Source organism: Neodiprion virginianus, chromosome 3 (assembly GCF_021901495.1).
Source record: "Neodiprion virginianus isolate iyNeoVirg1 chromosome 3, iyNeoVirg1.1, whole genome shotgun sequence".
Lineage (NCBI taxonomy): Eukaryota > Metazoa > Arthropoda > Insecta > Hymenoptera > Diprionidae > Neodiprion > Neodiprion virginianus.
In genome coordinates this window covers 26,239,285-26,259,959 of record NC_060879.1, presented here as the reverse complement: position 1 = coordinate 26,259,959, position 20,675 = coordinate 26,239,285, and the positions used below count along the sequence as shown (strand labels likewise).

Below are 20,675 nucleotides of genomic sequence, written 5' to 3'. Positions count from 1 at the left end.
TTTTTTTCTCTCTTCGTGTACCTAATTTCCGCTCCTGAAATTCTCAATGCCATTAACCATTTCGGATGAACGCTGAAAAACAATTACGCTCGTCTTCCCTTGAATTATTGATTCAAAAAAAAAAAGTTACTTGACTGCAGCAAGCAGCTCGTGTAAAATAAAAAAATTATAGCTGGAGGCCAATGAATGATATATGTATAAGATTGACAGGCATGACTGCCACAGAGGAACGGGGACGGGGGCGGGGGGGTAGAAGAGGGTAAAAGGGGGTGACACTGACGGACTGACGGTTCGGGCGCTCGCCCCTCGTCCCCGTAGCCGGGTATGAAATGGGAGATATATCCCCAGGAAATGATTATAAATGAAGCCATCCCAGCTCCGCGAGTCGAGGAACTCGCCCGCCACTGCGACAAAGTAAGAAGAATTGATGATGTCAAAAAATAAGAAAAGTGTACGTACACCGGTGTGAAATTGGACTGCTTGTTCCTTGGCAAAAATAAGATATAATATTTGAATGAGCAGGAATAAGCCATGAGTAGAATGATATTGTTTTGGAAAATATATATCAGCCACGGTGCGCGTAGGACCGTGGGCACTTTGCTACACGAGAATAAGATATGAACTAGGAATATACACGTAATACGCGAGTTTCATGAAATGTGCGCGCGCGTGAGAGTAAGAAACGGAAACGAGATCGTGGAGGATGAGATTGGGAGAGTAGGAGAGAAAGAGAGGTATTGATTGATTGATCGGTATTTATTAATGCCCTAGTTTAACTATGGGGCAAATAGTTAACAAGATGGAAGTAGTAAATAAAAATAACGTAACAAATTATAAAAATTTTGACAATGTAGATCGCACTCATGCATAAATTAATAGAACTAAAACTAAAACTAAAAAAACGAAAAACAGAGGGTGAGGGAGAGGAAAATTCAACGGGTAAAATTTAATTAGAAAACAAGTAATATCTAGCGGTGTACATGTTTGTTAGCGGTTAACGAGCTCCATGCAAGCCGGAATAGATCAAATATGGAGACTCCCGCGCCGAGCGTTGCTTTTGTAATTGAGTTTGGCTTACTAATTAGGTGGCCCGTACGCCACGTCGGAAGAAGAGTCAAGGCCCTCTCCCGCGATCGTCGCACCTGGCCGCATGGGATAATTACAAGTTTCGATTCCGGAGCACCGTGAGCGGCCTCAGAGCTCGAGAGATGACCACGGGGTCGCGGGACGCAGTGCAAACTGCGACATTGCCATATCGGATTAATGTCGGGGCTGATAGAGCGGATAGAAATTGAGTAATTGAATAACTGTAAATTTGCATTTGTGTTGTTGTGGTCGGTTCGCCGTCGCCGCAACCCCCGCGGACAGGACCTGCTGCAGGCCGATCGGCGTGTCGACGTTTGGCGTCGATACACGGAGCCTTTCCCTCCGGGCATATCATTTCATAATTACAAGGGGGAGGGGGGTTTGTCCGATGCCAGTATTGGCGGCATCCCCGCTTCCGTCACCCCCTCCCCTGCAATTCGGCAATCCTCCGCGAATCGAAAAATATTGCAACCGAGTCACCTCCACCCGTAGTGATATATCTTGCGGGTTTGCTGGGTTGTTTGTTTTTGTATTTTCTTACTTGCAGGGTCAGATCTGCTTCTCTCGTGCTGTAATGATTGATTTCGCTATATACCGGACGAGATAAGAACGCGAGACGCGAAACTGGGACAGCTATAGGCGGGAATGTTATTACACAGCTGCTATATATACTGCGGGGCAATTACGAGCGGTACACTTTTTCCATTCCGGGACGATCTCGAGATAAGTGTATAGCCGGATTTTCCTTGCGTCAGCACTCTCGAAAGATACGAGCGGAGGAGGAGTAGGAGGAGGAGGGGGGAGGAGAAAATTCGCCGTTTTCTCCTGCACCACCGGATACGGCCCTCGCGCCCTCCACTCTTCCTCTTCCTCTTCGCCTTCCTCTTTTCCTTCGTGTTCCTCTTCTTCAGCATCAGCTTCAGCTTCTTCCTCCTCTCCGCAGCTCAGTTGAAGTTTGAGCAGCGGTCGAGGTCGGCAATATTTCACAACGCACGGAGACATAGATTCACGGTGTATGCATAATATTTGCCGAACGAGCGGGAAAATTAGAAATACGGTAAGCCGCTTTTCTTATCAGCCCCATAGTTTACGATGACAGGCTGGAAAAGGGGTCGACCGAGACGTGGCGAAGAAGAAAGTTGGTGCAGCGTGGGGCGTGGGACTCTTTTTTCGCCCACAGAGGAAAGCTGCCCTGGAAACCCGTACGACGGTTTTGCAGCACTCGTTGTCACCTTCAGCTTTCCAACCTTCTGACCGTTTTGCAGCTTTGGTCTTCTGGACCAGCGAACCTAGCCACCGAAAACGGCAGATGACGACAAAGGATTTCCTCGGTTTGACTCTTAATCTTTCACACGCTGCCTTTCAAATGGCTGCCTGCTATGGGTTTCTATGTTGCCTACGTTCACTCTTCGGGTCTTCTTGGACCTGATCTGTGCCAGCAAGGGCCTCCGGCAAATATGAAAGACACGTTTGAACTCCGATGATTAGGGTGATGAAAACGATATTCAAGTTCAACTACGTGATTGGCTTCCAGCGGTGGACTTTTATATTAACAAGTTGTCAATTCGTTGTCAGATCGGTGTCGCGTTTGTAACGAAATATTTTGGAATTTTAGTAACCGTCACAGTATTTCTATTCTGCTGATCCAGGCGCTCCTGGCTTTGGTACTTCGTGTCGGTACGAAATAATTTCTGATCGAATGCTTGCAGGAATTCAATTAGAAAATCCTAATTCAGATGTATAACGAAATGAAACAAAGTTGAAGTTGCAAAGTTGACGACTGTTACGTTGAATTATCGTTTCGCATGATTGCAAGTTAATTTTACTCGATAAACCCGGAACAAGAGTACATGAGGATACCCTCGAAATGACGGTAAAAAGTTACTCGCAGGTTTGCATGTCCTTTAATGCGAAACGGTAAAGGGTAATTTGTTTCCAGAGACAGTAAAAAATCAGCACTCTGATCCAGCAATAATTGGAGGTAGAGTGTTTTCCAAATGTCTGCAGAGTCCTAATGTCTCCTCACTTTTCATCCGACGACGAAAGTGACAAATTCATTCCGGGGATGAATTTCACAACAGGCAACAAACAACGAACCGAGATCCACCGATCTCCGGGAACTTTCACCCAGCATTCTGCGAACGAGACAGAGACCGAGAGGCACGATGCTCGCGGTGCAGGAGCCGAGGGGCGGGAGTCACGGGGGAGTTATGAGCCCTGGGTATATCCTTCGCGTATAGCCCATACAGTGGGTTCGTCGTACAGGCAACAGCATAGCGCCGCGTTATAAACGACTTTTCGCGCAAAGTTTGCCGGCATTCATCACAGAGGACGGCGCGCCTGTCGCGTGTCTAGGTCGGCCGTTTGCCAGGGGTGCTGGAGCAGGGAGTGAAGTCTGAGGTCACCCTTCGCGTGTCTCGTTGGACGGGGTGTGGAAATGGTCGGAGGGATAAAGGGTGGCGCGAGGAAGAAGGTCTTCCATATACAGAGTACAGAGACACTTATTGCGAGTGAGAGGGAAAAATCGATCGGACTGCGAAATATTTAATATGAGTAGAAACTATGAACTTCGGAATATAAGGCTGGACACGGAGCGAGTGTAATTTTATCCTGGTATTAAAGATAAACTCCCGCTCAATTTTAACCGTGCCTGTTTAGCTGCTCTCTTAGTCTATTTGTTTCTACGATGTAATTTGAATCCGCGTAGATTGTAATTATGGACGATCGTTAATTAACTTTCAACGGCAAAGAGAGCGCACTGGAACGTGAAAAAGCACATCTTAAGATTGATTGATGCCAGTAGCGTCGGAAAATCTACTTCGGGTACCTTACACATCGCAGCTGCTTGTGAGTTCCATCTCAGGCAACGCGAACCTCGTGAAATCGATTGATCATCTCTTGCCATCGTTTCCTTGAATTTCAGTTATTGAAAAACAATCTAGATTCAAGAGCGCATCGAAGAAATTGGAAACTAGATATATTTAGATACCGTAGACGATGGGTGTGAGAGAGAAACAGAATAATTGGTTATCCTACGCTTCGCGAACAAAAGTTTCACCTCAAATTGATTGCGTATATATACTTTCCGACTCATCACCCGGTGAATCATGGCCCGGGTGTAGCGGGAATCTTCCATAATTATATTAATTACGAAACATCGCCGGTAGCTCAGGTACTCCAGACTGTTATGTACATACACTTGATGGAAAACGTACCAGAGGGTACGCGATGTAGGTGTCGAGTAAAACGGGGCACACTGCATGTGTGCAGCAGTCAGAGAAGCTGGCTGCAGCGTGCATACGTACTCGCAGTTTTGCGAGTAGACGAAGTACGGAGCTTCGCAAGCTCGGTCCTTGCAGTCAAAGTGGAGGAAGTTCAGAAGCAAACCCGCAGAAGCCGAATTCCGGGAAATCTAACGGAGTACGCTTAGTTGTTCCGTGCAGTTCGGATCCACCAGGAGAGGAGAAGCACCTTGCCGCCCGGCTATGATTGGGCAGGGGGGTTGGAATCGAGGCTGCCAGGTCTCCGAACATTTGCAAGAAGCGTCATGCCGGGCTGACTTGGAGGCTTTCGCGGAGTATTGAAACGAGCGACGCGGCTCTCAAGATGCGGAGAAATCGCAAGCTCGAAAGCTTCGAGGATCCACGAGTGTGCGAAATAGTGCATCGCGGGTATTTCACTGTTCACAGATATGCGGAGGTGTGAAAAGGGAGCGTTGAAATAGCGCCTCGGAGCACGTGCCTTGAGGAAGGCTGCAGTTCCCACCCGGAACGCGAAAGTACGCCCTGCAGGATCCTGGAACCTGTGTCGAAAATCGATCCGATACGACGTGGTTCACTCGCTTTCAAATAACCGCGTGCCATTGCCCGCAGTGGAGTCGGAGAGGAAGAAATACCGCCTGGGTCGAACGGCTAGTTTCACGGTTTAACTCTTATCGGCGCATCTGCCTCGCGCCTCCGATAAATGCAGGTGTCATTCGTAAGTTCGTTGCAACTCTCGGCGAGACAGTTTGTCCTGGACGTAGGTGCGCGCCAATTTAAAATCCTCCGTACAGAATGGCTCTTTGAAGTATCGATCGGAGGGCGTTGAAAATAAGTGGTGATCAATTAGCGTGCCTTCTATGAATCGCCGCCGTTGCCGGCGTAGCTAGAATTTTCCGAGGCTGTTGAGGGCGATTTAATCACGAGCTGAGGGTAAAATCTGCGGTCGGAAATAATTCAGCATGCAGCTTTATGCTAGAAATTAACCGCGTGAGACCCGCGACCTTCGCTCTTCCGCACTTCTGCCCCCCTGCCCGCCCCCGCAATCTCATAGTTTGGCTGTTTAGGATATAATAATACGGTTACGTGTGAATTGAGTTTGGTGGCTGTATGCCGCGCTGGTGCACCGATGTACGGAAATGCCGGAAATCGTGTACCTGTTGTTGCCGGCGAGCGTGTGTGCCTCCGTTTCGCGGACTCCGTACCGAAACCGCGAACAATTTGAACCTCTGAATAATTCGTAGCCGCACTCCAATCTAACTGCGAATAAATTAGACCGAATTAACCGAGCTTTGGAACGTGCGGAGCCCTCGGCGTGGCGCAGGATACGTGGATGGAAACAATATACGCGGGAAATATGCCGACAATTAGGTCCAATTAATGAAATTTGCCGTTATTGCTGGAACACACGATCCCCCGTCCCGCACTCACCCTGGAATTTCTCCTCTCGTATTACCGCGGCCTTTGATTAATACAGACATTTTTTTTTAATTTGTTTTATCATGACCAAACTCCCGGAGCGGGTACGCTGAGGATCCAAATTGTTAGCTATTTGATACCGAAGTTACTTTGCTACGCTACTCGACATACTTCCGTTAATTTGCCGGGCGAGAGGCATGAAATACCGTGCATTGATGGGAACCACGTCAAACACGATATGCAGAGAAACGCGGCGCTCCGCATGCGGAAAATATGCGTTATAGCTCGCTCGTACGGTAGAAATTGAAAAGTGCATCACGCAGCAATAATTTGGTGCAGGTTTAATAAGTACGGTAAGGTTGAACGCGACTTCGATCAGCTTCGCCGGGGCAACAATTTATTTTCGTGTTTGTTCACCGCAGGAAACTTTTGTGCGGGGTTTGTCAGCACTTTTAGATTAAGGACCCATTGAAATCTCATAAAGTCCCTACAAATGCCTTCATTTGGAATACCCGCCCACTTTTGTGGGCTCCCGCGGCAGTAAAAGCGGTTTCGTATGAAAGGCTTACTTGGACCTGATGGCACCGAGACGGGACGACGACGGCCGACGATTGAGCCGAGAGGAGTGAAGGGGGAAAAGCCGATTGATAGCGGGCGAAAGTGTTTGCGGTAACTGGAACCGCTATTCCGGTGCGGTCACTTTCAAAGAGAAAAATTTTATTTCCCCTCGCTGGCCGGCTGCGAGAAGGTACGAAAGGGCGAAAAGGGGACCAAGGAGAAGAGGGACTGAAGGGAGTGACGCCTGTTTCAGCACTTTTCTAACCACGGCTCAAGCTTACCGCGAGCAGGGTGATGACTGGAGGAAATTCTGTGCCTCGAAACGGGTGAAACACGACCGTCAGGGAGAAGCAACAACTTGCTTCGTGATTTGCCGATCCTTCTCATTGATGTCTCCTCGTGAAAATCTGACAGATTCTTATCGCATGTTTGAGTTACACTTAATTCCACGAAAGGGAGGTAAGTTATTCCGGCGTCGAAAGGGGGTCTGCGTATACTTTGATACATTATATTATACATGTATAGTCTACTCAAGATGCATGCAATCAACTTGATTTTCGACAAACTTTCCCTATCATCGTAAAAATGGATTCTTAGTATACACGGATGCGGATGCTTTGATAACGATTCGGCGAAGCTAATCAAAGTCATACTTCGCTTCGCGAACATGATGGTTCGACTTTTTTCTTCTTAATTTTTTTCTCCGTTACTCGTTCTCGTTCTCCTTTATTTACTCTATTTTTTTGGGCTCATTTCTCATTGGCAGGAGAATGATCAGAATTCGTAAAGTTTCGCTCAAAACTTCGAACACGAATTCTCATGTTCTCGTCAAGTTGTCGGCAAAGAAAAACCTCGAGAAATTGCGTAGTTTGAAAAGAACTCGAGGAAGAGACGAGAGCAGTGATAGCTCGTGCCTTTCCTTCAGCGACCCTCTACGCGCTTGATTCTACTGCGCCGTATATATCCGTCCACCCCCACCCGCGGCCACCGGCTGAGATCAGATTTCAAGCAATCAAATTGGAAGCGATGTATGATCTAATAAAAGGCAAGGAGTGGGTACAGCCTTACGATCTTGCAATCTGAGTTTCGTCAGAGTGCTTTATGTGAGATTTTCGCCGTATTGCTTTTGTATTGCCATAGGTCGTCTGCTACCCCGATCATCGGATAATCTATATTCGGATGTATTTAATACCGTTCACTTCCTCAAATTCTTTCCCAAAACGAACTTTGTTCTCTTTTCGTCAAAACCGTGCTGGAACGATTCTTAATTGACAAATGTTCTGGTCCCACTTGGAAAACGTTAAGGTGGAGGCCTGGCTGGCGTTGTTTGCGCGAACGTCTTGCGCCAGGAAGTACAAAGAGTGAAGCATCGATTGTTAATCTCGTTGAAAGCACAAGGTAATTCTATTATTCGGTATATCCATCGATGCGGGATAGTTATAGGCACTACTGCCAAGTTTATTCTCAGTTCGTAAACTGCAATGGCCCGCGAGCACTATATCGGCTATCGAATAAATATAATAAGCCTTCCTAGCACATACGTGGAAGCGGAAACTCGATAAGCTGAGTAGTATAGTGTTCACAGTATTCTCGCTAATGTTCTTACGAATCGACGAAAGCTCTGTGGTAAAACGGTCGTTCAAGTCTGATTAGCTTGCCTGAAAACATTCGAACCATTGTATTTGAAGGCCACCCACTTACCCTGTGTCTTTAGCAATAATCTCTTATCCCAGGTACGTATTCTATTAGACTCGGAAGCGCGCGGTCCACCGGCATTTCCGTCGCTCCGCTAGGGCGAAGGCAACAAAATTCTGACGAGCTCTACCCTATCGCCTCCCGGAGAGAGGTGGCCTTTACTGCTTTCCCTCCCTAGCTTTTAGAACAAATACTTAATCCGAATTGCAGACATTTGCCTAAGTAAGTACCCGCCATTCAAAGCAGCCCCTGTTTTACGTCTGCTGTACCATACTGAGGTTTTTTTCATTTTCTTTTATCTCACTGTTGAGATTATTTTTCTATTTGAGCATATCTCCCTCTCGGAAACTTCGTTCAATCTTTTACTTCGCAAAAATTCCTGGAATTTTGATCATCTGATGCAGGTTATATACCGCGGTGTATTAGTTATTTTATAAAAAACCTCACTACTTTCATCAGAGAAACAACGGGATTTTTTTTTTACCTGATTTTTCCCTCGGGTTGAACACGACTGAGCCGCTGCAATTCGCCTTTCCACCTTCGTTACGCTACCGTTGTACAATAATAATCGATTGCTTCGCCGCACAGAAAGGTATACCATACAAACATTGCCGAAAGTTTCGTATAACATTCGACTAATTGGCAATGTCGCGTAATAGGAAACCCAGCTGACACAGCTCGGTATTTTGATCCTGCTTTTAGTCGAATCGAATGGCATTCGGTTCTGCGTGATATATGTGCAGATATACAACGTGCCGTGTGGGAGGGTAAAACTCGGTGTACACAAAAGTGTCAACCGGCGTATGAAAATGAAATGAGGTTTTCGTGCTCGGAGCTTTGCCTCCGAAACGAACAAAGTTTGGCATGTTGCTATAGGTATACACGCTCGGTGAATCTCGCTGAACAAACGAGAGAAAATTCATGTAGGTACTAAAGACCAAACTCCTTCGCACATTTATTATTATACCCAGTATGCCGCCGTCGTCGACTCGGACGTTAGTTGGCGTTATCATCAACGTGGTCGAATTCGTAGTCTGCCATGCCAAACCATATGTTTTCAGCCAAGCAATTATTTAGCTGGAAGCCGTAGTACAACAAGTCTTTCTTTGTGTGTGATTTCCACCCAGGAACAATCATGGGATTACAGATTATCAGGATGGTCGAGCTCTAAACTGCTGTATTCGACTGCAGGAGCTTGCTGAGCCACCGTGAATTTAAGCGGCTTGCCTTACACGAACAAGAGGGCACGTACAGGTGTACGTTTCCTGACAGGAGTATCATCTCGGTTCCATCGAAATGGAACCTAATGCGAAGCTTTATTTTCAAGTGCACTTATAATGCCTGGCGGAAAACTGGCTGTAGATGTTCTCGCAAATGTAGACCGAGTTTTGTTAAACGGCTTAGTAGCGAACCATCGCGTACGTTTTTCTACGTGTTAGCAACTGCATCTACGATTCAACGAAGAAGGTTAAGTCCCACTCAAAGGCGATTACTATTTACGCGATTGCCTTGTTTGTCCCCTAGCCATTCTATGATATTACACTTTTGAATTCACGCAGTATCGAAAGTTTTCTGAAGATAAGCTGTAGCGTACCAACGCTCGGTGCCTAGCAATAAGGTACTGGGTGAAAATCTACAAATGAGTCTTTGAACAACCAGCAGAACTGTAATTGTACGTTTTCGCATCAGGGATCAAGAGCGAATGTAGAATTTTTGAAACGTAAAGCATCTCATTTAGCAACCTGTCCAAACTATCATTAGATGCGACGGGCTCTCGCGGCTTCAAGTAAGACTATTGTTTGAGAACGGCAGAAGGAATGAGCTTCGAAGATAGAGTCAGACGCGACGGCCCCGTCATTAGGAAGGTTGTTGATACCGCCAGTTCATTTCCTCCTTCAAATCTCAGGCGAACACTCCTCGTCCTAGGAAGCAGGAACCAGAGACAAAGCGACGAGCAGGCATCCGGTAATCCTAGGAGGAAATGTAACGCAGCCTCTGTTCCTTCTCTCGCCATCACTATCCCCCCTCACTTCAACCTCCCTCTCGTCTTTCATCTATTCCCCACCGGCGGGTATAGGTAATTGGGATTTTGAGAAAAACGAGTGCAAAACTGTGCAGGGGAAAGGAAATTACTCAACGATCAGATCTCATCTGTTCGATTAAGGAATCCAGTCTTCAGCTCGTTCTCATGCTGCGCAGAAAGTGAATATGGTAACGCCCCGAGACTTTTCGTTTTGGATTAGCTGGACGGATCGATGTTACAATTTGCTCTCCAATAACAGACGAACTTTCATCATTTCTCAATCAATTCCACAATCAGCCGTAATCATGCAACCCAGTTCGTCTCACGCTTTAGAGTAAATCAAAATCAGGAGACGACCGGAAACATTTGTTTGAATGCCGAAAGCTTGGATCAAACTCACCGTTCATTGGTGCTGATGTGTTGTTTTTTTTTTTTTTTTTTTTATTTGCTTTTTCGTAAAATATCAATAAGTCGTTTCGTTATAGTTGCTATGAATGTACTTTCATTTTATACATGTTACCACGAGAGGAAAAATGATTATGGCTTTGGATAATCTGAAAGCCTACGTTTCGCACCGGGAGTAGCAATCATCCACTAAGTAATCCAGAGCTCGCGAGCTTATTTAGTGACATCAATGAGACGCGGTCCGGCAGCAGAACGAAACTCTAATTAACCTCAGTGAATAAGCTTCCGAATTTAATTAAGGATATTGAATGGGGGCTAGGTAATAACGGATGGAGTATATTGGCTGCGGTGTCACAAAGCTAGGCAGGGCACCGAGCGTTTTGTGCTCAAAGCAAGGCCAACACCTACTTTGATGTGGTCAGAGCCAGTGCGAACCAGAACCAGACTACCGAGAGTAACCGCGCCTGCAACCTCTGCTCGAGAGACTTGGCCGAACTCTCCACTTCCCGCAGAATCGACGAGTCTTACTTTCGCCTCTTTCGAGTAACTCGGACCACTGGACCTCAGATGGTCAAGCCGAGGGTTCGCAGGAGCGTGGCGTCAATGGGCTGCAGGTAACAAAGGAACCGCCGACTGGTACACACAGAACCCACCAAATCGAAATTGCAATGGGGATTTGACAGTCGCTTTGATGTCCTCCGAACTATGGGCATACATATCGATACTATATGCGCACACCGGATTAGCTTTGGAGTTGACATTTTTTCGCGGTTCTTGTATCGAGTCAGCGTACAGTGAATTTTGAATGTGTTCGTCACGTTTCAGTCAGTCCTTCGAATATCGTTCTCGCATCGGCGTAGAAGAACTTTGCTCTATTCATGGCATGGTTTTTACTGCAAGGAAAAAGAAAGTAACAATAAAAGGGTAAAATCAGGAAGCACTGATTCAAAAGATTTTCAACTGCAAGCGAGCATGTCGAGAAGTAGAATAGAGTACGGTGTAGTTACAACTTTTCAATTGGACTCGTCTTGTTCGGATTTTCCACGCTCTTCGCAGTTACGCCAATATAGATGTCTTCAATTCAAACGAGTGAATGCTTCCGTTTTACCCGAACTCCTTCCCAAAAGGAGAGCAGATGTTGATTTATATTCTCGTACATGATATTTTCAACACATATGAAAGGGGGTAATACGATTTGCATTATGCCAGCGACCTCCATACTTTGGTAAGTTCGCATGTGGGATATTATTCCATTTCTGAGTTAAGTGAAAAATACCTCTTCGTGTACGACGTACCTAATGTAAATTTATACTCTGCAGCATCATGATGTCAAGTTTCCATTATACCAAACTTTTCCACGATGTACACACTACGCAGGATCTTTATTATTATGCACGAAGTATTTTTTTGTGTCCTTCTCTCTGCCGGTCGTCCACTACCTGAGTTACAACATTCACTATCTTCTCCAATCGGTAGTTTCGTTCCTCTCGTGCCCATCCCTCTCCACCCTCTGTTCCTCTCTGTGACGGATCAGAACAATTTCCGGCAAAAGCGGATTCATTAATGCACAGTGTCACGGCGTAGACCTGCGTCTACCATCTCCAATGATCCTTTTCGACGAAGAAAGTGAGTACGAACGTTGAACTGTGCCACCACGGATTTCACGAACTAGACCAGACTCTATCGCTTCTATAAAGAGCATGAATAGAACTCGTAATACTTTCTTTGATATGCCACCTATAATACAGTTGACAAAGTGACGACTGTTGAAGACTGGAAGACGTCAAATCAAATGGACGAATTTTGGCCTGAGTATGATATTCCCACATAGCATATAACAGTAATAGGCGTTGTATACCTGCCATCAGTGAAAAGCGAGCGGTTATCTCCTGTGAAAAGAAGTGTTTCATCAAAACCTCGCGGCAAGTTGTAAAAGGGTGTTTTGACGAAACAAGTGGACTCTGGGGTCAGGGATAGCGTCAAATGACGCTCAACACTCGCTTATAATCCTCCACTTTTACCTCGGTGTTAGCGGGAAGATTAAAGGGGGCAATTAGCGTTAACATTTCTCCAAAAGGGGATTGAGTTATTGCTGGGAAAATCGATGGAAGCTCCCGGTGAGGGTGAGATTCGGAGACTTGGCAAAAAAATTAAAATAAAAAAATTTCGATACAAAATCGACGTTCCGATTCCGACGTCTTTGACGCTCAGCTCATCATTTATTCAATGCGAACTCGTTTTATATGAAGTCTGAAGAAGTGGATGATTTTAGTTGAACAGTTGAATCATGCATCTCTTTCTTATTACCGTAATTCAATATTCGTACCGGATTTGAGAGCAATCATACTCGCACAAATGTTTCCAGCGGTATGCAAAAGTGATCTCCTCAGGGTAAACCAAACAACGAATTGAGCGAGTTATTGTTTAAATTTTTTGCTGTAAGCTACGGCAGCTGGATGGTTACAAAAACATTAAAGAATATCCGATCGCTGAACTATAATTTTGCTCACAATTTCCGGCGAGATTCTGCGAGATACAGCTCACAGCGATCCAATCCCCTTTTGCTGCCAGTCGGCTTTATTCTTTCTCAAGAATACCGTTCTTCCTCTGGATACGCGTAACGTCTTTGATTCAGATCCTAATAGACATAGAGGCAGCATCGATAAGCGTGTATTCAATTTGAGGTACGATCCTCTTGATTTTATGTCGCTTCTTCGCACATCCCTTACTTTTCTTTCTATACTTTTCAGGAAAATCTTATCCATGCTCCTGACGTATTAAAATCACTGGGTAGGTTTTTCACACTGGATACCGGAACCTCTTCTTGAAATCGTGAATTGAAGCAGACGCCTTTCAAGTAAGATAAATGTATGCTACATGCGAAGAACGGGACGACGTGAACTTGGCCGTTGGTCTGTATATTCCACCCCTTGATCTCCCACGACGTATTCGATGCAATCGGGGATGAGGGGGTGGTTTTTATTTTGATCGTGGCAGTCAACGTCCTATCCTCGCCTCTCACGGTTATCCGAGAGTCCCCCGATGCACTTTCATTCGGTTGGATCAATACCCATTTCTTTGATTAGGAATTTTTGATGAATTTGTTGAGTTGTATAGCATTCGACTAATTTCCATTTATACCAGTTCGCAATTCGATTCAATTATTCGCACCGAGAGAAATTACGAATTTACAGCAATAAATAACGATTTAATAAGAGGATTCCTTACCGCGACATAGCCAAGGGGAAGAAAAGCATGCAGATTATTCAAGGAGGAGATAGAGAGAGAGAGAGAAAGAGGGAGAGAGAGAGAGAGAAAGATATAAATAGATGGAGAAAGGTAGCAGTAGCAGTGCCTTATACCCACTATTATCTCAAGCCCCGCTACCCTTCCAGGAATTTATTACTTTTGATAATTAATTACTGGAATCGATCGGCAGTAAAGGGAACGTCGCTTCTGCGGGATTCATTCCAATTAGAATTTAAGATTCGTATATTTCTTAACGTCAAACGGAGTACGATTCACCGTCTGCCTTCAACGAGCAACCAAACTCGTGTGTTTCCTGATTGAAACGTCAGGAAAATGTACATTCTTTTAGAGTTTGGGCCCACATCTATAATCCGCGGAAACTTGGGCTGGTAGTTACAATCAGCTACTCACTATTTTAATACAGTGACAACATTTAGGGGTTGTTTAACAGCGCCCTGAGGCCTAGCGCCTCGATGCTCCCGGTGGCTGAGAGGCTGGTAGGGCAACTTCACGTAAACACCTCCTTGGCAAACTTCTCTCCACCAAGTGTCTCTAGTTAGAATTTCGAATTCCCTTTTCAACCCCCGCATCTCCCCTCCTTTTTGCCCCCATCCACTTTGGCTCGAGTTCACCCACGGTTCACCCTCGACTCATCCTGGGCCAAACCCACCTCCGTCATAACTACTCCCTAGTCGCATACTTCGACTAATAAACCGAGATCTCTCTAATTAAGTTTCGATATCTAGCAGCAACGCCACCGACACCGAAACCCCGACTGCCCGTAATGTTATGCTCCTTCGAAAACATCTCATGTGCGTCCTTATCTTCGACACAGAAATTATCGCCTATCACGCACCTGATATACATATATTTCTCGAGACAGAAATCATCCAATCTCAAGATTAGTTGGTATTTCACCGTATTGAGCACGAAATATACGTTTGCACGTAAACATACGGAACATCTCACACATCTGACAAACTACTAAGCTTGGATCAATCTTTTGTCACTTGAAGTAAACTTTAAGTATGGCAGAAATTCGAGATAAATATGTGAACAACTAATTCATTTTGAATGTTACAATGCTTAAACGAAAATGGTAAAGCACATGTAGAAAGCGTGCAAAGGTCAGCGAGTCGTTTTGTGGTATGTTGTACAGAAGAATCACAGCCAATCACAATGCAGTGACAGCGTAACAACTTGAATTAAAAAAGAATTAAAATGCAGAGCTGATCAGTATCGCTTTGTGCTAAGGGGTGGTTTCAATCTGAATTTTCAAAACTAAGACAATTCATTTTGTAAGAATTTTTCATACAATGCTTGTTGATAAAAGTTCCTTACGTGAAATCAGATTAGTGAAAAAAGCTCCACTAATTTCTATTTTGAATTATCAGGCAAGTTTTTATCAAAACTTGGGAATATCGCAGTATTTGCTGTTTCGTCCATGTATAATAATTTATGATGTACATCATACATACATATGATGGAAGGGGGGAATGGTTATCAACGAGAAAAATGGTTTTTATATCAGTGTTTATATAGTTTCAATTACCCAGATATTTATTATTTGAAAATATCGAGGGATAGAGTCAGACGGCTTGTGCGTTATTTGTTTGTTCCGGCATGCCTGCTGAAATTCATTAAATCGAGCTTATATTTTGCGATCAAAACTGTACGTGGATTTACAAATACATACATTCGTATATTCTGTTTACTGAATTAAAATTTAGTTAGCTGGCATAAACTGATCTGGATATATCGGAGCACCCATTAGTTTTTAATTGCCCTTGATGCAATAAACAAAATGAGAATGAAACGTAAAGGTGAGTTTGAAATCATTTCCAGCATGCAATTTTCAGTCTAATAATTATGTTATTCACCAATTTCCTTTTTTACCATGCAAACATATATAATTATTCACGTGTAAGTACTGCAAATTGTACCTTGATCGATAAAATACGGATTGAAAAATAACAACGAATTGTTTGTGATCTATGTAACAGGTTAAACGAAAGCTAAAGGAAAGGTAACAACGGTTTTGACATTCCGAGTGGCAAAGGCAACGAATGATTGGAGAAAGAGCAGGGAACCATGTATCGTCAATTTATGATTTTTGGGGAAAAAAGACTCTGCGGTCCTTGCTAAACTAGCTAATTGTAAGCCAATATCATGAACGATAAGTCGAAAACTGAAGATTTTTCATATGACAGAAAACAAGTGGTCTCAGATGTTCACACGTAGGTCCTTAAAGCTCAATAATATGTGTACTCAATGCGCAACGAAACACATATTCTTTTCATATCGGTATATAGAAAAAATCAACCTAATACGGAGTGAAATTTGATCAAAACTCACTTTCTATTCTGTTATTTGTTCATTGTTGTTCCAATAACGAATGGAACATTCTCTAGATCTCACGTTCGCACAATTATCAGAACCGTTCCACTGGTCACTCATCAAGAACCTCTGATTACAGTTCGTTTGAGATACCGTCTAAATTTTTTGTAAAGCGAGAGTAATTCAAATTGCCACTCCGGTTTCAGCACGGTGAAAAACCAGTTGAAATTCCTGGCAACGAATTTCACCCTCAAGATTGAGGTGGGTTGGTTCGTGAGCAGGGGTTCGCGCTAATTAAAAGTCTTTATATTGCCTCGTCAAATTCGAGTTTGCAATTACGAAACGATTTCTTTCCGCGTCTTCAAGTTCAAGCAGACGGTTCGGGGGGAATGAAAATTATATTTGCGTATATGAATATATTTGGAGCTGGAGTAAGCTTTATTTATTTACTAGATGTTGAAATTATCACATTCCGACATCCTTTCCCGGAATATTAAACTCTTCGTTTCATCGCAATATGCATAAATCTTCGTCGGCCAACAATAATTATAATCTCTGTTTTATCAGTATTCCACCGTAAGCGCGAGTATTATTTTTGGATGAGTAATTTCTTCCATCGGTATCATATTTCTCCGTGTAAGTTATTGAAAGCCTCTGAGTACTGAACTGACACCGGAGACAAAGTTTCAAAATTGTCGCGAACGGGTATTACGTAGATCGTTTGTCTAATATAAGACGAAGGCATGAAACAGTTTCGGAAAGTTCGCTCCCAGGGGTTGTATCACTGTTTTACCAGGGTCTCCCCGGAATCCTGGACTATATTTCAACGACAGACAATTCCGTTTTCTCTTATTGTTTAACGAAAAGCCTTGTAAGCTTCAAGTATGCGTTCGCAAACTATATTACAGAGTTATAGTCTGTCAGTGCAGCCGTGATTTATGGATCACCACGCAATGCTCAGTGTTTGTGCATCAACATATGCGACGGACACATAATGTGGATATGGAAAAAGTATCTCCGTGGTACATTACAGTGGTTCATTACTCGAAGCTTATCCCCATGTTTGTAATTTTTTTGAAACGTGAACTTCAGCGCACAGTGACAACATGTGTATATTATCAGCACAACGGGATTGAAAACCTGGCCAGGATCCTTTAAACCTACTTGAACGTTATTTGATCTCACGGCTGTTAGCCATGGCGTTACCGATACGCGGGTCTGTTCTATACGGTATCAGGTTTCACGTATCCCTACCTCTTCAAAGGCCGTTTACTCCACATTTGACGAGAAAAATGTAAAATGGACGAATATTATATTCCAAAAGGGGATTGTAAAAAAGAAAACTTGATACGCAACCAGTAGGAACCAACGCAAATCCGTGCCGCAGGCTGAGTTTTGAATTGATAATCATCGAATATTAGTTTTCCTCCGGGTGAATGAACGCGGTTTTGCGGTCAACCAGAGCACTCGCTGTCTATTCCGCACAGTGCTCGAATTCGCATGTGTCTATGTACGAGAGTTACAGGGGTGCAGGGTTACATATAGGTATACTGGTACAGATATTCGCCAAGGCTTTGATATTTTATTTTTGCGCATCGTCAAAACCGCTATTCAACCAGCCGCGATAAACGTCGATTATTTCGATGGTCGTTACTCTTGTGCATTATATAACAGGTAATGAACTGATTTTTTAGAGACATAGGACTATGGTTAAAAAACGCAGGCATTAAAAATTTGCATCAAAGCATATTTCGTTGTATTTGACATCTTTCCTTATACATTTAATTCTACAAAATTTGTTGTATCTATATTCACTCACACCATTTGATAGCTGTTTGAGGACCGACCGCGGAAACATTTTTCCATACCTTTGAATAAAATAAATCACACAGTTACTTTGACGATATCTAACGAAACTAGCTTTATAACTCAGGGTTTCTGTTAGATACACTGTGTTTGCTGTATATATACACATGCATGTAATTATGAGATGAAGAAAAAACATGCCTTTTTTTAACGGAGACGCTGGAATAAACTGGCTTTATATCATAAATAAATGAAATATTTTATCTCTTAACCATTTTACAAGTATTCACGACAAGCATAAGCTTGATTGATAACGAAATGCGAATATTAAAATTATGTAAGTAATATACGGATGAACGGCTCCGATATTACTCTCCGAGGCAATTACCATAAATATTCATACATAGACCGCTTCTCAGGCTCGATCAACTACAACAAGAGAAAACTTTCTACCAACAAGAACAAATCGGCGTGGCGTTTTATACAGACAAATGGGTACAGCGTACAGGGTATAAGGTACAATACAGCAAAGAGTAGAAATAGAATAAAAGTGCAGTACTTGATCTCTCGTTCAAAGTTTAAAGGAAATCCGTACTTGAACGATCTACGTTCAAACTCCAATCAAAGGGCCGCCGCTTATGTCTGGTGCCGCTTTACTCCATGGTATGCAAAGTTCGTAATCGTGATATTTGCAAATATTGAGATTTCGTATTGAGTTATACACGTTCATTTCTCTCATGTGTAGGTAATAAAATAATTTTTTTAAAAGCAATAATGAGATTTCGGTTTTTCAATTGCGCTCTAATCATCGTGTGCATTGAATACGTTCCGATACCTAATTCCCCGACTTCAAGATATCGCAGTCGTGACTTCCTGACTTTTGTTAGTCTATCGCACGCGGTTCGTGTTCGTCGTCTCCGTGCCGTCCTTGTCGCATGTTTGCTTGTATTACTGCATCCGGTGCCAAGATAGTCAGTACCACAGTACCTGATGTATACGAGTGAAGCAAAAAAAGCCGTATCACTTACGCCACGGATAGCGCTACCTACCCAAAGAACAGTAAAAACTGGACTGCTTACGCCACGTGTGCGGTTGGCTTATCCGTCGGGAGAAGGGTTATATAGATTAGAAATCCTACGGAAAATAGTACCTATGTATCTATTCGCCAAAGTCGTATTTGCGCGGATATCGCGAAGCGTGCGCTAAGCGGCAAACGTCGTTTGCGCCGACACACATACACACACGGAAAGACAGCAACGTGCCATAAAGAAAGAACGCTGAGCTTAGTTCTATCCAATTTGACTTGCCGGCGATATAGAAGGCGATATAAAATTCCTGAAAAATACAAGGGGCGTGCCTCGATCCTAAAGGTGGATGGGAGATAGAAGCCGGCACGACACGTTAACGCGAGAATTCGCATACGTATATATAATATATATTTACACGCGTACAACACTGATGGTACAGGGTGTAATATTGTGTGCGACCGAAGAGGAGGTTACCGAGAAGGAAGTTTAACCGAAGTTCTCGTAAGGATGGAGGACGGGGGCGTAGGGCGAGAGTTTTTCTCCCCCGAATGTTGTAGAAACAAAATTAAATGGAGAGCAAGTGGCGATGATAACGTTTCCAAACACCGTGTGCCATCACAGCAGCCTCCTTCCTACTAGTCAGCCAACAGTTCGATTTTATTACGCTAAGTTAATTCCTGGCTGGTTGCGAGTAACTTCGGAGATATGTGTACTCGCTAGCTGGGCGCACGTTCAACCGCTTCCACTTCGCGTCAAGTTGGTCTCCAGGTCCTTCTACCACCACATTGGGATAATCTACAATGTGCCTTTGGCCACGGGGTTGAACCCCCGCAAAGACGAATAGCTGGCTCCCTCATTCCGTCAAGGCGCGCCCTGCAGTCGTGGGTGAAACAAAATCGAAGGAATTGAATTTCATCGAATGAAACGAGGCGAGGCGCCGAGGCGAAAACCGATGCAAGAAACTATAAAACAAGCGGCAGATATACAGATATAGGTGAGAGAACGATAACGGGGAGAGGAACGTCAACCGTACAACCAACGCCACGCAATGATTGTCACTTTATTGCATCCGAGAAAGTTCATATCTCCGGGAGCCCGGGTGCACCCGTGATCCTCCCCTATCCCGGATTCCACTCTCTCCATACACCCTGGCTTTCCTCGAACGGTGTATTGACATATCGATATTGCAGTACACAACATTCAGGACGCACCGCTTCTAGCACTTACCTAACATCGGTGCGCGGATGAACAGCAAGAGATACGATCGGTGGAAGGACATGGCGACGACCTGGCGCATGACGCAGTCAGCGTTGAAAACTGCGCTGCATATATACCCGCCGTATCTTGACGTTACGCTTACTCCTATGCGAGGAAGACGTGCGCCAATGTCGCGATGGCAAGGGGTTAAAGATAAACAAGTATCTTTGACACACTTGGGCGTGCTTATCCACCATGGGCGATACCAACACCAACAGGCACCGAGCGATTTGTAATACGGGTCTGCAAAAGCGCGTTGAGACGGAAAACGCAAATTGCGCGTGCGTGTGCGCGGTGTAATTCCTCCTGAACTCTTTCTCGAAACTTCTGTGACAATGAGATGCAGGGTCACGCGATACGTACGTGGCTGTTTATACGGGACTGTCATGCCTTCGAAGAGGGCAGCGCTGCTATTGTACCCTTTCACCACATGCTTCACTCCTTGTTTGGCCTCACATGATTTCAACGCCCCCGTTCCCAGCTATATTAATAGACTACGTATAAGCGATTCATAACTCGTCGTGGAACCTTTCCGCCATAGAAAGTCACCCG

General features: G+C 44.2%; 1 protein-coding gene across 8 annotated transcripts in view; it reads right to left on the bottom strand.

Annotated features, from left to right (window-relative positions):
* The window catches only part of LOC124301459 (CUGBP Elav-like family member 4), a 540,326-nt gene that overhangs the window by 269,724 nt on the left and 249,927 nt on the right, over positions 1 to 20,675 (bottom strand). The window lies entirely within an intron of this gene.